General features: G+C 42.8%; 1 long non-coding RNA gene across 1 annotated transcript in view; it reads right to left on the reverse strand.

Moving 5' to 3' along the window:
- LOC127017963 (uncharacterized) overlaps positions 1 to 14,593 on the reverse strand; it is a 61,556-nt gene that overhangs the window by 17,005 nt on the left and 29,958 nt on the right. The window contains exons 2-4 of the long non-coding RNA XR_007766664.1: positions 9,135 to 9,229; positions 7,102 to 7,230; positions 6,416 to 6,511 (exon numbers count right to left, since the gene is read on the reverse strand). This is a non-coding gene — a long non-coding RNA (uncharacterized LOC127017963). The remainder of the gene's footprint in view (positions 1 to 6,415; positions 6,512 to 7,101; positions 7,231 to 9,134; positions 9,230 to 14,593) is intronic.

Raw genomic sequence — 14,593 nt, forward strand, 5'->3', positions numbered from 1 at the left:
CTTTTTGGAGGGAGTCAGAGGAATGTTTTTCAAGTAGTTGGTGGAACAGAGGTGCTCATGATTTTCATAGGAAATATGTGAAAATTAATCAAATAGCTCCAGGAGCAGCAGACCGCTGCAGCCAGGTTCCTTATTCATCTGTGTCCAAAGGCTGTATTCCTTGGTATGAAGAAGGCACAAGCCATGGCTGACACTTCCCTGTACCTGAGACTGTCATGACACCTCTCGCCCAAGTGCCTCTCTCCACAGCCTCTCCTCTCCTGGGCCTATCTGCATTTTCTTCCCTACCTCCACGTATGTAATTCCATTGAATTTGGTCAAAAAGGTATTATTTCCAACCACCTGTCAAATTTGGATGAAACTAGTCAGGATATCCAAAGCTACACAGGAGGAAGGGCACACTTGCACTGGAGGCCAGATTTTAGCAGCACGCTGAAAACTCCCCCAACTGTTCAGCACCTGCATTGCTGTGAGCCTGAAGAAGAGCTTCATCGCACCTCCAAAGCACCTCAAAGGTGCTCTGGGATGGGACCCCACAGAAAGGAGCACAGGTCTGGCAAATCCTGTGCCCTAGAGACTGCCTCAGCCCCAACCTGGTACTCCAGAGCAGCTGTGTACTCCAGAGGCAGCTACTCCAAGCAGTAGTGTAGGAACAACCATACCCTGCAAAATGGGCTGAAAGCAAGGCACAGGGCACTTCATATGGACAAAGGTAGGGATGGCATTCCCATCCTTCCTTTTAATGCCAATATGCAAACCCCAGCTACCTGTGAGGAGATTAGACCTTATCCAACAGGCTACTTACTTCCTCCCGACAGCTAAGCTGCCATTGTACGGCCAGGCCAGCACATTAAATGAGATTTCAGTGTGGGCAGGCAGGAGGCCAGACGCGAGTCTAGAAGTAACGGGGTTTATTTCTTACTGACCAGCTTGATAGCAGAAGTGCCACGGTCATTCTTTCTAATTTCAGGGACCTTTTAAATAAAGTTCCACTCCAGAAGCCAAGCATGAAAGGAGAGGAATGAAAACTCTTTGATAGATAAGATATTACAACAGACTGTCAGAAGCTTGGTAGGAGAATGAAATAACACTCTGGATACTGTCATTGAAAACAATAATGAAAGAGTACACCATTTTCTTAACTGAAGTACTATCAAATCTATGTTACTGCCACACAACATATTTTTCCTCCAAAGGTGCCAATTTCAAGCTATGACTATTGATCTCTATCTAACACTCAAAATTAACTGCACTAGTAAGGAAAAGTGGCACCAAATCGTTTGAGAACATCAAACAGTAAAAAGCCAATGGGGTCAAATCAAGGTCAGAATTTGATGAGTAGGGTGTCAGAAATTTAATCCATTTTGTCTAAGATAATGTATAGAGCCAGTATTGGGGTTTTTTTTTTCCTTTCTTTTCTGTAATTTTTTTAAGCCAGCTTCTTTCAAAAATATCACAAAACCAGACCTCAACTTTTTTTATGAACTTTTTTCCATGACTGGAGAGAGAAAAGATTAAACGGACTGAAACACAGATGGCAATTATGCCTCTGTTTATTTCCTAATGAGTCACAAGATTATTTTTTGCCTTCTGCCACATCATTTCAGAATACAAGAAAACCTTATCTTGAAGGAGACTTGAGGAGACAAAATAACACTGTTAAAAGTCCCAGTCCAGCAAGATACTTAAGTGCATTTAAAAAAAAACCCAAACCTTTAACCACGAGTGAAGTCCCATTCACTTAAACTCAAAGTCAGAAATTATGGGTAAATCTGTTCCACCAACTGGTGAATGTGGTGGCTATCAAATTCATTAGTGGTCTCATGACAAAATATTCAACAGCTCTCATAGTGACATGTTGCATTTACATCTCAGCATTTGGAGAAAATTAAATCCAGAACTGCGGCTAGGAAAGGCTTCCGCTCTGCCTCCCCACCAGCGCCTGCGATGCCTGTGCCCTCTAACCACCTCGCATTTGAGTCCATATCCCCCCGCTGCCTGCCCAGCATATCCCCCAGCCTCAGAGACTCGACCGAACTCGCATTCAGACTGAAACCCGGACCCAGAAAGCCTGGCTACCTCCCACACTAGAGGCAGTACAGCTACGAGGACACTGACCCAGCGCTGGCTGGGCTCTCAAACTTGGCTGCAGCCACTTTCTTTTAAAACCCAGGCTGAGTAACTGATTTGATAGTGGCAACACAGTCTGCTTCTCATATCACAGTCTAGTAATTAGCATGCTCTTGAAAGGAAGCAGAAGATATGTATTCATCAGTTCAAACCCATGTCTCTCACCTCCTCAGAAGGTGCCTTAACCACAGGGCTTTGGATAGGGGACTCCCCTCTTATCCTACTGAAATCATGCAACAAGAATTCAGGCTTTGATCCTAAAAGGGCTGAATCTTCAGCCCAGTGATTAGGACACATGGCCGGAAGAGATGAATCCTTTCTCTGAGGACTTTTCATATGTTTTAGGCACTAACTGGGGGTGGATAATATGAATTTGGATCTTGTCAGGAAGAGTCTGAGTGTGACCTCCCACCTCCTACCAGAACACACAATATGCAAAAGAGGATCCATTTTAAAGGGAGAGCAAGGCATACGCTCCTCTGAAACAGCGCTACCTCCGTGCTGGAACACACTTGCTTTCTGCAGTAGTAGGTAAAGACATCTCTACTCAGGAGATGGCTGGTGCTTCAGAAACACCCATGTCCTCAGGATATTTCTGTTTCCTGGCTCTAGGGGTTCCTCCTTCAGCATCTGGGGATTCCTGCAGGCATTGGGGAGCCTCAGGCTTATCTATCCCAAGGAACTTCAAAGACACATACAACTGGTGTGGTGAAGATAGGGCACAGTTAGGTTGAATAATTTGTTACCTAAAAATGCTTCTGACAGATGGCAAGGCTGTTCTGGAACACTGTGAATATAACAGATTTTGGGACAGGGTGCTGAAGAGAACTGATTTTAGTGAAAAGTTGGATTTTTATCAAAATGACCTTTTTCACTCTAAGTGCCTGCTTTGCATAGAAAATTGCAAAGAAATTTCCAAAATTTGATAAAAAATTGAACATCCCAGCGACTTACTGGAGTTATGGCTTGGATGTCATTACCCTTCATGGACTGTTTGCTGCAACTGGACTCCATGTCCAACATGCATCATTGCCAGATGTTCCCATGATGTATCACAACAACACAAGATGACAGAAAACCATTATTCACATTTAAAAAGCCCTGAGTTTAAGGAAGAGAATGGGTCATTTCCCCTGAAGACTGGCAAGTTCCTGAATCTGACACAAAAACCAGTCGCTTCTACCTTGTTTTGCCCCCCCACAAAAAACCTGTAGTTTTCTGCAAGAAATAAGATATTCCCAATCCATTCTAATTACCAAGGCATTTTCAGGCTACATGCCTAAAGAAATGAGGCTTAGTTGCTGCCACTATCTGTCCATTCATCTGTCCAATGGTCAGTTCTGCGTCCCTTCCCTTGCTGTCTCCTCAACGCCTTCAGAAACTACCCGACAGACAGGGAAGGGGGAAGGAGCCATGAGTGCTGGGTGGGAAGAGTAGATACAAAAATCCTTAGTTCTGTTTTGATACTTCGCAACCACAGTACAGATCTACACGGCAGATCAGCAAGTCTCTGAGGTTGGAGAGGAAACACTGCCAAAAGATGGTGTTTCTTTTCCTTTAAAAAAAAAAAAAGTTGAAACATTTTATTACTAGGTGTTGTATCGCATCTGAAACTTTCAGTTTCAGTACTTACTTATGTGACGTATATACTAAGTGGAGAAGGATCTTACTAAAACCTTCCAGGATGAAAACCTTCACGCTAGCCAGTCTAGACATTTTCTAGCAAATACAAAAGTGGGATTAGACAGCGCTGCTATTCTGACTCAAATGAACAGAAAAATTAATTAAAAGAAAAACAACCTCTTGAACAAAACCAGGTAAACATTAGCTACAAACAAGCTTAGTTTGAGATGGTGAAATGCTACAATATAGCTTATTGAGTTAAATCCATTAAATTTTCACGCACTTTAAAAAGCATATTCAAAGCATGTATTAAAGTATATATTTGTTTGTCTTATGATTACTTAGAAACTTTTTTTTACGTAAGAACCTAATTCAGCTTTCTAAATTAGAGTGGAAACCAGTCTCATTGGCTTCTACTTGGTACTTAGCTTTCTGCATATCTAGCTACTAAGTTAAGAGCTTACTTAATTTTTAGTGTCTACTTAATCTCTTAGCTTACTTTAGACTCCTTTTCTAAAAAGTTTCACTTAAGTGAGATGAAAATCACTGATTTCTGACACTTTACTGCATAGCTAGGAAAAAGGATCATGGGGCATGTAGCACAGTCTTAGGGAGATACTTGAGTTAAATTATACACATCTGTCTGCCCAAGAAAAGGTTTTCTATTTGTTTTGGAATGGGCTTTTAATACATATTTCTTTTTTCAGAATTCCTGGTAATTCTCCTGGCTTAGTTTCTACATACATATTCCACAGAAGAGGTAAAGGTTACCGGTGTATTAATATTACTTCTGTACAATGCTGTATGTTTTCAATTAGGCTCACTCCCACAATGATTTCCATATCTAGCCACTTGCTCTTCTTATTTCTTGATAAGTGATGGCCCCTATCAGGAAGTCGGGGGCGAGTCTGTTACTGCTTTGAGTAAACAGCCTAAAGGTCATTTTAGATGTTGGCTTTGACACTCTTGGTTCAATAGCCACCCACCATAGTTGTCACCAGTAAGCTGAAGTTAACCTCATGGAAAAATAGCCTTTCAGTGGGTCCTGTTGTCTCTTCAACAGAACAACCCACAGGTGGACACTTAATGGTGGAATGAGGAAAATCCTATCAAATTCCCCTGACAGACACCTGACAGGCATTTGGTCTGAGGTCAGGATCCAAGTGCTGTAGGTCTTCCCTGAGGTCTGCTAAGGTTATGGGAAAGTCCTTGAGTTAATGAGGTCTCTGAGTCCCATTGTGTCCACATGGGTGCCACAGTTCTAGCCAGTGCTCAAGGACCTTTTTAATGAGATTTCCCATAGCAGAAATGAAAGCAGCAGAAGATATCCCAGCTACGTGCACTCAACTGACTTTTGCAGGCATGGCTATGTACACTAGAATGTGAAGGGGTAAAACCCATGGCTAACATTGGACCCCCACTTTGGGTGTCCACCAGCATAGCTGTTACATACACAACACCACCCCTCAACCTAGACTTCTGCAAGTATTGTTTCTTTCCTTCTGCTCCCACAAGATCAATCAGTAGGAGGCACAGCTTTGCCGAAATAGATGCATCCACTCCTGGAGTGTGTTGCCAGTACACACCACCAGTGTGCCTCCATCAGTAAAAGGTCGTTACACTACTGACAGGCTGGGCCACCTTCTCCCACACACCTCTGCAGCGTGAAAGCAGGAAGAACCCAGCAGACAGGTCTAAAGATACTATCATCCTGCAAAAGGAGAAGAGTCGCATGACTAGATCTAAGATCCAGAGCAAAGGCCAAAGCACCCACAAGGCTGATACACCAAATATGCCTTGCATTGACCCCTCTACAGATTGAGCTATGCATATCCCACGAGGGACACCACCACCCAAGGTAGAATCCATTCTGTTCATTACAGAATGACCACTAAAGTCCTTTTAGGAAACTTCCCATAAACAAAGGCCATTTTCCTCTCAAAATGAGGTACTTCAGGCTTCTAGGCTCTCATTTTAGGCATCTGAAGATAAGTATTTCAAAGATGATGGAACAGATGACTCTCACTGAAGTGGCATGTAAAAAGTTACTGTGGATTCAGGCCCCTAGGATGCTACTCTGATACTGCCTGGTGGTTCATCTCTCTCCCCTTGCACCAGTGAGCAAACAACTTAGTGGCAAGGCATCTCAGACACTCTTCATCCTTCCCAGCCTGAAGACAGTACCTCCGGTAACTGAGGCACTGTTGGGTCTTGCAGTGTCAAATCATACACCCTCCTGGAAGACACGGTCTGTGTCCACTTTACAAAAGCGGAAAAGGCACAGCATGGCCCAACCCTCCATGTCCAGCTAGAGGGATAGGTCTGAGTCTCTCCTATATCACGCTGACTGTTAGTAAAAAAGGGATTTACCCAAGTGAGGGGACAGGTTGTGCTGATAAACTACCTCCACTTTTCTGTTGAGGTACATGCTAGTACATGTGTTCTTAAATTTCTACATGAAGTGCACCTTGTATCATCTTTGTCTCACCTCTGTGTAGCTAAAAAAGACCCCAGAACCCTGAAGAACAGTGAAGGGAAGACAGCAAAAATATGTATATTCTTCAAAGATGCTGCTGCCTTTTCAGAGCCAGACACTCAGGCTACTGCATCCACCAGCCCCTTTGCTTCAAGACACACACATGACAGTAGCTACCAGAACAACCTGTTCTTCTTTTCCACCACACTTTGTGGGATCCAGCTGTAGCCATTGTGACCTCTGGTGCTTCCCTCACATCCAGCATGGGCTGTTCTGCTGCTCCTAGAGATGAAATTTCTGGTTTTTAGAAGTCATTCCTAGCACAATTCACTCAGAGTGGCATTATCATGCAGGTGCTAATAGATAAAAACTACTGAGGACACATCCCATTGCTCTTTTTCCCTCCCTCCACTCCACGGCAAACAGAGCTCAAGGCTTCAGAGGCCTCTGCAAAAGCAGTCAAGCCCAACTTCCACAGATTCCTATATGGTATTGTATAGGCACAGTCATAGCTGTTTTCTCCAGTCACAAGGCTTCATTTTCTGGTACATAATTTTCACTTTGCGCTAAACAGACAACAGAATGCGAAAACTCCCTTTTTTGGGTTTGACGTTATCGCACATACAAGAAAACCATCTGCAGTTTTCAGCTTCAGCTTTTGCTCCAAGTTGGGATCTTTCAGTTACTTTTCCCAATACGTTTTCCAGCCCAGACACTAATTCAGTCTACTCCCTACTCCAGCTGCTCTCCCGCTCTGTAAGCAACGTCTGCTTTCTAGCATGATGCAGGAGTCACTAAACAGCACCTGAGCAGAGCGCTTATAATCCCAGGATGCCATATCACAAAGCAGGCGCCTTGATTCCAGTACTTACCCAAAAAGGGGACGTGCGTGACAGCTGCACAGCCCCACCACTGCTTACTCATGAAGGGTAGAATAGCACAGGTGGGACTTCACTGCAGTCCGATATCACAACCTGTCATATCTTTCTAGTTAAAGGAATCTGGGTAAAGAAAACACAAGCTGTATTTAAGCAATAATACCTTCTGGGAATGTCTAGCAACAACAAGCGTTCTGAGGAAGGAGCTGTGCCTCTGGCCCTTACCCTCACCAGTCAACAACTCCCAGGCTGACTGAGTTAAAATAGCTGACTTAAAAGTCGTAATTGCTATTCTCAGCAGTAAAATGCAAAAATGTTTTTTTAATGTACCTTTTAACATGCTGCAAAGTTAAACACGGCTTGCATGTTACCATGGATATAATTTCATGTTTATAAGACTGGTCTTTCCTGGCAGCTAAATGCCTGCATGGGAACAACTAGCAGAGCAGAATTTTGTTTGGCATTTTGCTCCGTTTATAACAGCTAACTACTTTTTCTATTAACAAGCTTTTGATTTTACTGCAGTTTCTCTAGCAACAGAGTTCATCTCATCGGCATTAAACACATTACAACTGATCCTCCAGCTTGTGTGAGCAGAGCCCTGAACTCAGTGGCAATACTCATGAGAATCAGGGCCATAGGATCAAGTCCTAGCATGTTTACGTATCTGCCATGGCTGATATCAGACAGTATACAGTACATGAAAACACGCCTCATCTCTGCCTGATGAAGAGTTCACTCCAAACCCAGAGTGCAGGGGTTGAGCTAGAACTAACTTTTATTCAGAGTAAAAACATGATAAATTCTGACTAAACTCGGGCAGTGAAGTTAGGTTGTCATTTGAGGAGAGGGGCAGTTTTATTCCACAGGGTCCCAGGAAAAATCTCCAAAATGGAATTGCTAAGTTCATTCATATCAACTTGAAATCAGCTGCATTCAAGCAGAAAGGCTAATGGAGTAAGACTAAAATCCAGACTGGCAGGAAGGTAAGTGTTACCAGTTTAGAACACCAAGTCTAAATGCCTCCTTCACATCCACACCTAATTACTCGTGCCCACATCTATTTCAAAAACTGTGTGTGTATTCCTAGCCCTACTGAATGACTTCTGTGGCAAAAGTCACCTGGTCTTCATCGGGACAACATTTCATCCCTCAGCGAATAAGCTCAGGAATAGCTTTTGGCTGCTGGTTGGTAATGTGTAGGATTGTAACAACTCAGCTGCTATTGCTAGAAGATCTGAAAATAAGATCTAATTGCACAGACAAATCTGGGGATTACACCACATCATGTCCCTCCAAATCATGCAGCCAGAGTGTTTACCTGTGTCTGTGTGTTGCTGTCATGAAAAGTTCAGTACCTATTTCAGTATCAGAGATACATATCAGTCAAACTTGACTTCAGCTTTTGAAGTGGGTGGAGAGCAACACCACCCCTTTCCTGTACTGAAGTCTGCAACAAAATTGCATTTTACTCACAAACATATCTGTAGTTCTGTTGTGTTCTGACTTTTAAAAAAAAAATAAATCTCATTGGACAGACACCATCAGCAAGTTTCTCCACTCTGTGGAGTGTCTTCACAGCCCTCCCACATAGTGAAAATGACTCAGACAAAACTACTAAATTTAGGGCATTGGTATTCTGTGTGTTACGCTGGTGTTCATACAAGCAATGCCTTAAACAGTAAATTTCTGAATTAGGCATTCAGGCATCTTTTCTGTGCTGCATCTGCCACTGAAACAGAACGGCAATGAAGGTGGGCTGAGGAGGAGGTTATTTGGATCGTGATTCGGGTTCTGTTTTGGCTAGAGCTAAATGTGAATTTGAATGAGGTTTGCATGTACTTTTAGAAATATCTATTGACCCGATATCGTGTTGTTTGATCTCCAGTGATGAGATCGTGCAAGATTAGCTACCCCTGGGAGATTCCCTTCATCTCAGGCAACAGACTGCAGGCTTTGACTCACAAATGGGGATGATCTCTCTTGGGATGACTAGACCGATTCCCATTTCGCAGCATCCAACTCACCCATCTCTCGGAGGTTCCCCTCCTGCAAGGATGGCTCATAAAGCAGCTGCTGAACTGCTCGTTGCAAATCCATGCAGTCGATTAAATTGGTACTTCTGTAATTCAATATAAAAGTACATAGAATTATTGCAATTTTATAATTTGAAAATCACCCCCTGCTTCACAAGCAACAGCCATCCCTGTAGCAAGGGCAAGGTACTCTGGAAGAAAGCAGCGGTGGCCAATTAAAGACAAGAAGTTTTACGGCTATCACTCACAAGCCAGGGCTTTGCAGAGAGATTGGCTATGTGGTCACCACCCAGAAAAAGGGACAGCAAGTCCCTGGCCATAAGGGGAGCAGAAGAAGCAATGAGAGGGACAGGACGAGAAAGGGAAAGGGAGAAAGAGGAGTGCTAAAGCACCTTCTTGGTTAAGGCAGTCTTTCCTCTCTGCTTGCCTAAAATCACCAATAAATCAGTGTGAGATCAAAGTCAGGCCAGAGCCAGGCCAAGAGACCATGCTCTCCTTCAGGCTGACCACACCACCTGCTGAAGCCAGCAAGAGTTCTGTGTGGGTATCTCACGGAAGGACATAGAAGCAATGACTCATCTAGTAATGATCTTTGGCTCTTTATCTGTTTGCCAGATGTCTCCAGAAGGGCATGGTTTTCTTATATATTTTTGTTTTTTGAAACTGCTGAATACTCTTTACAAATATAGTTCATGATCTGTTACCCAATTAAAACCATGCAATTGCTAGGAGCAATCTGAGCTGTTTACACTGCACATTTCCATCACATGCCCTTCCTTTGTTCCTCATCATTGGAGCACAACTCTTTAATAAAATTAGGTTCATGCAAAAACATTTTCAGATAATCTGCTGTAGCCTCCAGAAATGCTTATGCTGGTCTGATGTGCACTATTTCAACCTGGGAAGCTGGGCATCCTTGTCTAAAGTTCTGCAGAGCAGATAAAGAATAATTCTTTTCAGTACAACCCAAAAGCCGTATTTGTATGTACACCTGCCCTGAGGAAAATTTCCATAGTACAATGTTCATCCTTGTCCTGGCTCCACCTGAGAAGCAGGGATCTTAAAAGTCCCCAAAGTGCCCACTTAATAGAAGCTTAAAAATCCATGCCTAGAGGCTATCTGGAGGGATTATTTAATCTCTTCGCTTGCTCTAAGGCAGAATAAATAACTTAGACCATCTCTGAAAAATATTGGTCACCCTTGTTCTTGCAAAAATTCAGTCAAGAAGATCCTACTTTCTCCCTAAGTAATCTGTGCTGTGATTTTACTACTCGTGCAATTAGAACATTTTTCCTAATGCTTGAGCTTTGTCTCTTTTCCTTATCACCTCATTAGGATATTTGTCCAACCAGGCAACTTTGACCGGGTCAGATTACCCAGTCTTATCACCCAGATTTTGACTGGTAACCTAATCAGAGAAGGATGATGTTGAAAGCCAAGATCAAGAGATACATCAAGATCAAAACAATATCTGTATGCTATCTACTGCATACTCTTTTTTCCTCAGCTAGCTGCCCTATAAACTGGGAAATTACATTAGTTTAACACTAATTACTCTTGGCAATTATATTTTTTAATCATTTTACAATCCAGGTCTGTACAGACTGTCTGACAGTCTGTTCCACTATCTGTGCAGGAATCCAAACCTCTTTCTTAACCAGATTCATATTTTCAGCTTCATTAACATTCCCTTCTTTAGAATACTTAAAGGGGGCTTATAAGAAAGACGGGGACAAACTTTTTAGCAGGCCCTGTTGCAACAGGACAAGGGGTAATGGTTTTAAACTAAAAGAGGGTCGATTTAGACTAGATATAAGGAAGAAATTTTTTATGATGAGGGTGGTGAAACACTGGAACAGGTTGCCCAGAGAAGTGGTAGATGCCCCATCCCTGGAAACATTCAAGGTCAGGTTGGACAGGGCTCTGAGCAACCTGATCTAGTTGAAGATGTCCCTGCTCACTGCAGGGGGGTTGGACTAGATGACCTTTAAAGGTCCCTTCCAACCCAAACCATTCTATGATTCTATGCACAGGCAAGTCCTCCTTAGTAAGACTCAGCTAAAATAACTCCCTAATAACTTCTACCTTGTGAAACAGAGTTGCCTCAACATATGCCAAGATGGTGATACATAGAGGGTTTTTTGCCATATTGCCTTTCCAAGCAATATCCAGATAAAGCCTCTTTGCCACTGAGGCTTGGCTACTAAGTGCTTCCAAAAGTCGCTCAAAAACATCTTTCCACTCCTCCCAGGGAGGTGGCTTAAACTACACCCACCTGTCAAAGAGGCTCTGTTCTTTCTCTCTTTCTAACTTCACCCAGACAAGTCTCTCCCTCATTTATTCCACAACTTCAGACCAAGCATGGATAACGCTTCTCCATTTCTCCAAGCCCGTCCTTCCAGAATGAGCTGTACGAATACTCCAGACCTGTGACTTATCCCAGCAAATTTCTAACATGACTATTAAGTATTTGATTCTACACTACAACGTCAGGTCCTTTCCATTTCTCCCATGTTTGTATTGACATTGCCCTCTTAACCTTCCAAAGGTGCTACTGTAATATTCACTCTTTTAAACTTTCCAATGTTTTTCTTCTATATGTTTCTTAATTTTTACTTACCCAGGTAACTTTTGCACTGGCCTCTTTCAAACTGAGCATAAAGCCCTCTTCTCACTAGGCTGGTGTATGGTGCAATGTGATGGACTCCTATTTCTTCATCACCTAAGTGCCACCTCTCCCCAACAGGCCTGTGTAAGAACATCCACTCTTCTGTGGAAGGGAGGATCTCCTGTCAACAACACCTGAGAAATTCATACCCTTACCTTCAAAATCTGACATAAGCAAGTGCCAAGTATTTTATTTCCACAATTTTGATGAAAAAATGAAGCTGTTTGATATTCCTGAATTGAAACATTTCATTTCAATGAGTTGAACCAAAGCAAAATATTTTGGTTCGACCCAGTTTGACATCAGTTTGTCTCATCCATCCAGAGCGAGGCTCTCTGACCAAGCTTTTTCTCATGATCCAGCACTACAGTAGGTAAGAAGGGAGACTGCAACGCACCCTTGGTTAGGTAATGCAGAGGTGGGGGTGGCTGTAAGAAATAATCAGGATACAATGCTACCTGTCCCAAAAATACCACAGCAGTTCAGGCAGATGGCTCAGGCTTCAGATTAAGTAACACACAGCAATCCAGCTCAACAAACTGTTTTGAAATGGATCAAACTGACTCAAAGCAAAATATTTCAGTTATACCTTCCTGGTGAGTCCTTCTTAAATCTCAACTTCACAGAAACTTTGCATAAAAGTCACTTCAACACCAAGTATTTTTTAACATAATATAATTAGCAACTGTAGAAATAGATCAGTCATCATGACTTGCTGCACAGGAAGATCAGAATACTGATTCATACATACTTCGTATACATTGAATTGCTTCAGGAACCCAGTACTTCTACATCTCCTTCATACCATGACTGTTCAGAAGGAGTTCTTTGCTCTCCAATGGCTTGCACATGATGGGAAGTGATGCTAATCATGAGAACAACCAGAAGAGTCTTCTGAGCCAATTAGATGGCACCAGTCACAATGACATTAGTCATCCACTCCTCAATCTGAGGAGAAGGAACCAAAATTATCATTCATCTACTCCTGAAGCTGCAAAAGACATGAGGGAAGTGTACTATTTCCCATTCCTGTTGCAATCATCATCACACAAAGTGACACAAGCTGCTGTTTTCTGCTCCTGTTCTAGGAGAACGGTGGTTACTCTCTGTGCAGGTTTCAAATGAGAGGCTTTGATCTTATTTAACTGCTTCATTCCCCTTCTCCTGTCCTTGCCTGATCAACACATGAGCAAGAAAGGAAATGGGATCAGAAAATGCTACACAGTAAGAATATATACAGCCTGATGCCATTAGCCTCTGCAGCTTATAAGGGCAAGATGACTGAGATGTGACTGCTGGTTAACAATGACGGTGACAGAGGAGAGAGTTGTCATATATGGTGCCATGACTCTGCACACCAGTGAGAATAACAAGAAAAGCATGAGAAGTGGTAACTGACGTGTGGAAAAGTGCACACATGAGGAAAATCTCCAAAAAAGTTGACAGTGAAGCATCAGGAGAGGTTAACTGCAGAGGGTTCAAAGTGGAGGACTTCAAGAACAGATCCAGGAATAACACTGGAACAGAGAGACAGGCTGCCCTGGGGCAGCCAATCTAACAAACCACACATCAAAGTCTTCACACTGCTGAGATCAATGAGATAGGTACCACTTATCTCAGTGAGCTGAGAGGTGGGGGAAGTCCAGGAGTAACTGACAGGCAGGAGAGATTGACCAGACCCTATGTCTCCACAGCAAGATGGTTGGGGCATCTCAGAGATGCCAGTGTAGCAATCTACCTCACTTCTACCCACAGCCAGGAGACCAGACTACCTAGCAGCCCTGGGGAGCAGAGAGACCTTTGTATATGATGTTGTCCCAACGTGAGAGGCACCCTTGAAAGGCTCAACAGCTACATACATCTCCAAGGCACAGGCTGGCCAGCTCTGGATACATCAGCTCTTGAAGTCCTTCCAACACTTTGTTATTGGAAGACAGAGGTAGTGAAAAAGAGGATCAGAAACATCAACCTTCTGACAGAGGGGTAAACAGACCAAGTTAATGGTGAAGTAATATTCTAGAGAAGCCAAGGAAAGAACTGTGGCTGGGGAAGCCCAGACGCCTCCAACACATCTGGGGAAACTCTGCCAAGGTTTTCATGGCAATTACTCCTCTGGGGTGACATTTTCTTTCACTGCCCAATTAGAGTTTGCTCTTGAATGACTTTATGGGGTAGATCCTCAGCTGGAATAAACAGTGCCACTGCCTTCTAGAAGCATGACCATTTTGAGCAGGAGACAGTTATGTCCCAGGTCTCACACTGGCAGGGAGGTTTTTTCAGGGGAGCTACATCTGACAGCTTCACAATGAAGGGAAATGTTATCCACAGCATTAAACTCCAATTGAACAAACAAATTTGAAACTGACTTTAGAAGCTGGTATCAAATCCAAGTGGCAAAGATCACAATTACTTCTTTACATTTTGCACTTTGTCTTGTGTGTGTGTGTGCTTCAGCCCCAGAGAAACAGATTATGACCCAAGATGTGGAGCTAATTAAACTATAATATACTAAAAGGAGATTTGGCTGTATTGATAAATCTGGAGTGTGGTACAGCAAGATACTCCTCTGTAAACACTGAGATACCTGCCCAGGATTTCTCATAATTATGAAATAATTCAGATTATCTCCAGAAATAGTCTTAGATTTGAATGCCAACACAAGAACTAAAGCATGCCTGAGCTAGATAAATCAGATAATCTAAGACCATATTTATATATGTATAAAAAGATGACAAAGAGGGACAACTGGAATAGTAACTGTGTACTGCAGCTGTACTGCTAG

The sequence above is a fragment of the Gymnogyps californianus genome, chromosome 6 (assembly GCF_018139145.2).
Source record: "Gymnogyps californianus isolate 813 chromosome 6, ASM1813914v2, whole genome shotgun sequence".
Classification (NCBI taxonomy): Eukaryota; Metazoa; Chordata; class Aves; order Accipitriformes; family Cathartidae; genus Gymnogyps; species Gymnogyps californianus.